We start from the raw sequence: 6,000 nt of genomic DNA on the forward strand, positions 1-6,000 counted from the left end.
TGGTGCATAGGGCCCACATGTCTACAGGCAAGCTAGCTCGTTTTTACTCTCATATAAATCCTGTCTGTGATAGATGTCATTCTGAGATAGCTTCTTTGACTCATATGTTCTCGTCTTGTCATCTTTTGGAGAAATATTGGAAAGACATTTTGGATATTATTTCAACAGTTTTGCATATTGATTTACATCCTCATTGTATTACTGCAATTTTTGGCTTACCAATGGTGGAACATAGTTATTTATCCTCTTCAGCTCGTCGGATGATTGCATTTGTTATATTAATGGCTAGAAGATGCATTTTATTGAATTGGAAATAGATTAATCCTCTTACTACATTCCAATGGTTTTCCCAAACTATATCACTAGAACACTACGGCACAGTACAGTCCTCCATGTTGTGCTGACCCATATAGTCCTTTAAAAAATGTAATAAACCCACACTACCCCATAACCCTCCATTGTTCTTTCATCCATGTGCCTGTCCAAGAGGCTCTTAAATACCCCTAATGTTTTAGCCTCCACCACCATCCCTGGCAAGTCATTCCAGGTTCTCACAACTCTCTGTGTAAAAAAACTTACCCCTGATGTCTCCCCTAAACTTCCCTCCCTTAATTCTGTACATATGCCCTCTGATGTTTGCTATTGGTGCCCTGGGAAACAGGTACTGACTATCCACCCTATCTGTGCCTCTCATAATCTTGTAGACCTCTATCAAGTCCCCTCTCATTCTTCTACACTCCAAAGAGAAAAGTCCCAGCTCTGCTAACCTTGCTTCATATGACTTGTTCTCCAATCCAGGCAACATCCTGGTAAATCTCCTCTGCACCCTCTCCATAGCTTCCACATCCTTCCTATAATGAGGTGATCAGGACTGAACACAATATTCTAAGTGCAGTCTCACCAGAGATTTGTAGAGTTGCAACACGACCTCTCTACTCCTGAACTCAATCCCCCTGTTAATGAAGCCTAGCACCCCTTAGGCCTTCTTAACTACCCTATCAACCTGTGCAGCGACCTTGAGGGATGTATGGACTTGAACCCCAAGGTCCCTTTGTTCATCCACACTCTTAAGTAACTGACCATTAATCCTGTACTCAATCTTCTGGTTTGTCCTTCCAAAATGTATCACCTCACACTTGTCTGGATTGAACTCCATCTGCCATTTTTCTGCCCAACTCTGCAGTCTGTCTATATCCTCTTGTAACCTTTGTCAACCTACAGCTCCATCCACAACTCCTCCAATCTTCGTGTCATCCGCAAACTTACTCACCCATCCTTCTGCCTCTATGTCCAGGTCATTTATAAAAATCACAAATAGCAGGGGTCCCAGGACAGACCCCTGCGGCACTCTACTAGTCACCGATCTCCAGGCAGAATACTTTACTTCCACAACTACCCTCTGCTTTTTTCCTTTAAGCCAATTTTTTATCCAAACGGCCAAGGTTCCACTTATCCCATGCCTCATGACTTTCTGGATGAGTCTCTCATGAGGGACCTTGTCAAATGCTTTGCTGAAGTCCATGTAGACCACATCCACTGCCCTACCCTCATCAATTTCTTTTGTTACCTCTTCAAAAAACTCAATCAGGCTCGTGAGGCACGATCTTCCCTTCACAAAGCCATGTTGACTATTTATGAGTAGACTGTACTTCTCCAAATACTCATAGATCCTGTCCTTAAGAATTCTTTGCAGTAGTTTGCAGACTACTGATGTAAGACTCACCGGTCTATAGTTCCCAGGTTTCTCCCTATTACCTTTTTTAAACAAGGGAACTACATTTGCCAATCTCCAGTCCTCCGGCACTTCCCCTGCAGCCAAAGAGGATTCAAAGATCATGGCTAATGCTCCTGCGATCTCTTCTCTCAATTCCCACAACAACCTGGGGTGTATCATATCCGGCCCTGGGGATTTATCAATCTTAATGTTTTTAAGAAGATCCAGCACTTCTTCTTCCTTAATCTCCACATTGTCCAGCACACAGGCCCGCTTTACTTCGACCTCATCCTGATCAAGGTCCTTTTCACTTGTGAATACTGAAGCAAAGTTTCATTTAGGACCTCCCCAACCTCCTCTGCCTCCAGGCACATGTTGCCCTCTTTATCCTTTATCTTGTTTAAATTTAGAAAAAATCAGAAGTGTCACTTTTGACCCTTTGGTTAAATTCGAAGAAACTTGGAAACCATTTATTCAGCACTTTCACATGATGTAACTTGACCTTTACTGAATCCTTTTTATTAACCTTAAATATTTGGATAGAGGAGCAGAGTTATTGACATTATTGATTGTATCTGATGTAATATAATAGCCCAGCTTTGTTTAGTTTATTTTAGTTTTTTCTGTTTTCTAAATAGGGGTTTTTTTTACATGTTTTCATTTTTTTCTACCATGTTTAATAACAGTAAGAGTTTGGGAGGTTTAGTACATTTGTGTTATCACAACACACACAAAGTGCTGGTGAAACATAGCAGGCCAGGCAGCATCTATAAAGAGAAGCACTGTCTACATTTCGGGCTGAGACCCTTCGTCAGGACTAACTGAAAGGAAAGATAGTAAGAGATTTGAAAGTAGTGGGGGGAGGGGGAAATGTGAAATGATAGGAGAAGACCGGAGGGGGTGGGATGAAGCTGAGAGCTGGAAAGGTGATTGGCGAAAGTGATACAGAGCTGGAGAAGGGAAAGGATCATGGGACGGGAGGCCTAGGGAGAAAGAAAGGAGGGTGGGGTGGGGAGCACCAGAGGGAGATGGAGAACAGGCAGAGTGATGGGCGGAGAGAGAGAGAGAAAAAAAAACAACTAAATATTGTCAGGGATGGGGTAAGAAGGGGAGGAGGGGCATTAACGGAAGTTAGAGAAGTCAATGTTCATGCCATCAGGTTGGAGGCTACCCAGCCGGTATATAAGGTGTTGTTCCTCCAACCTGAGTGTGGCTTCATCTTGACATTTGTGTTATCTATAGCTTTTACTCATATATACTGTTTACCAACAATGTAATCCCAATCTCTCTGTACTACTATTGCTATTATGCTTATGTATTTGAAAATTAATAAAAAGATTTAAAAAGAAAGAAATAAAGATTTCTGCTCTGCTTGCCCTATACCTATTATTGGGTGGCTTTAGTACAACTTCAATGCTATATATAGTTTGATATTTAGCTGGCTGAATCAAAAGTGGTGAGAATCAGCATACAGGAGGTTGAAAATCTAGCTGAATGGTGCCATAACAACAACCTTTCACTCAATGTCAGCAAAACCAAAGAACTTATGATTGAGTACAGGAGAAAGAAACCTTAGGTCTATAGGCCAGTTTGCATTAGAGAATCAGAGGTGGAGATTCCTTACTTAAATTCCTTAGTGTACCACATCAGAGGACTGGTCCTAGAACCAGCACATAAATACCATCACAAAGAAAGCATGGCAGCACTTCTACTTTCTTAAAAGTTTGTGTAGATTTGGCATGTCATCCAAAACTTTGAGAAACTTCTATAGATGAACAGTGGAGAGCATCTTGACTGTGTTACTATGTGTGTACATAATAAAGAATGGTGAGCAATGTGGGCAGTTGACACGGAACTGAAGGCAATGTTTATGAACATGGAACATGCACTGAAGTGTGGAGCTAGAAGCCATGATTGTTAATAAATGTTTTAGCATTTAAAGCCAAGCAAAGTTTGTCTTTTATCAAGAACAAACATAACACTGACCGGTTGCATCATGGCCTGGTATGAAAACACCAGTGACCGGGAATGGGAAAGTCTACAGATAGTGGTGGATATAACCCAGTCCTTCAAAGGCACTGTACTGCATCATTGAGCACATTTACAAAGAGCACTGCCACAAGAAAGCAGTGCCCATAATCAAGGACCCCCATCATCCATCATCCAGGCCATGCTCTTTTCTCACTACTACCATCAGGCAGGAGTTACAGGAACCTTAGGTTCCACACCACCAGGTCCAGTTTACCTTGAAACCATCAGACTCCTGAACCAGTGTGGATAACTTTCAAGGACTCTAAAAATCATGCTTTCAGTATTATTTATTTACTTTTTTATTATTTGTCTTCTTTTGCACTTTGATTGTTTGTCAATTACTGTTATTTATACCTTTATATAAATTATATTTTATTTCTTTATTTTCTTGTAAATACCTGCAATAAAATGAATCTCAAGGTAGCATATGGTGACAAATACATATTTTGATAATGTTATGATCCCAGCCCCCTCCTTTTTGAGAATTGCCAGATCGCTATTAATTCGGGTCTTGGACCCAGGAAATGAGAGAGAATCCTCAGCAGGACAAAGCAACAGATTTGGCCATTGTTTCTTGGAGACACCTTTGTGGATTATGATCCTATACTAAGTGCCAGCTCTCAGGTCAACGTGGGCTGGGCTACGAGCTCACCCTCAGGCAATGTGGGCTGGGGGATTGCATCACCCCACCCTGATTGACATCTACAACCCTGCAAGTCCAGATAAAAGGTAGGCTGCAGGGGGCAGTCTCTCAGCGACGCACCAGAAGGACACACCATCGCTCATCGCTCCCCTGCTAGCGGGAAGCCATTCAAAGCCACGTGCATTCCGTTCTCCTTTGCCTGGGGAGTGGGTGGCTGATAACACCGAAAAGGACTTTGAACTAACAACAGGGAACCAACGTTCCCGATTCAATGGATTTGCTTCATAAACGACTGGGCAAGTTTCTTTTCTCACAAATCTCTCTTTCCAACAAGTGAAACCCAGCGGTCCTCAAAAGGCTGAAGCCTGCAGACTTCTGAGTAACTTTTATATTTCCAACGGACAATATATTATCCCCTAGACCGGGGGTCGGCAACCTGCGGCTCCCGAGCCATTTGTGGCTCTTTCACCTCTGTGCTGCGGCTCCCTGTGGCTTTGGGAAATAATTGGTCAGTATTTAATTAAAATGTATTTTATGTTAGTTTGTTAGCTTTTGAAATGTAATTCTAAATTTGAAGATTATGGTGATCTTGTACAATCTAAGTGTGGCGACACATTTCCTCACAATTAGCCAGCATTCCGGCTAAGGGAGATAGCCTACGGGGGTTTGTGAGTACGCGTCTTTTGCAGCATCTGCGTCCATGGGGGCTGGGTTGAGGGAGGCTTAAAAGCAAGGCTGTTTAGTTCGAATAAAGTTATTCGACTGCAGTTTACTGACTGCGTGAGCACACTGCTACAACGTGTTTTTATCGCTATTAATATACGTCACCACTGCCAATACCTGACACCCGCCAGTGCGCGATTTCTTTAATTTTTTGATCCAAGGTAAGCCAACTATGGAGAATTCTAAAAAAAGAAAAGTGACTGAAGAAAACAGAACGTTTAATGATACGTGGACAGATTCATTTGCTTTCACTGTTGACGAGACTGGTTTACCGGTATGCTTAATATGCAATGAGAAACTAGCAAACAACAAAAAGTCAAATGTCGCAAGGCATTTCCAGAATAAACACGCAGCCTTTGCTCAAAAATATCCGGATGGAGATGAGAGAAAAAAAGCCGTTTCGGAACTGATGCGGAAGGTTGATCTGAGCAAAAATCATTTCCAGAAATGGATGAAGTCTGGAAAATCAACGACATACGCCAGTTATATTGCCGCTCAGGAAATAGTCAGGCACGGGAAGCAGTTTACAGATGGTGAATATATAAAAGAATCTTTCATTAAGATTTCAGAACATCTATTCACGGACTTTAAAAACAAGAGTGAAATTGTGCAGAAAATCAGGGATATGCCCCTCTCTGCAAAGACTGTCAAAGACAGAACCATAAAAATGGCAGAAGACATCACAAGACAGCAAATTAAAGACATCAATTCAGCTGTGGCCTACTCGATTGCCTGTGACGAGTCTAAAGACAAAGGTGATATTGAACAAATAGCGTTGTTCTGCCGGTATGTAAACTCTGCCGGGCCACAGGAAGAACTGATTGAGTTGATACCTCTAAAAGACCAAACACAGGGGGAGGACATCTGTGAGGCTGTCTTGAATTGTTTA

The sequence above is a fragment of the Hypanus sabinus genome, chromosome 23 (assembly GCF_030144855.1).
Source record: "Hypanus sabinus isolate sHypSab1 chromosome 23, sHypSab1.hap1, whole genome shotgun sequence".
NCBI classification, from domain to species: domain Eukaryota; kingdom Metazoa; phylum Chordata; class Chondrichthyes; order Myliobatiformes; family Dasyatidae; genus Hypanus; species Hypanus sabinus.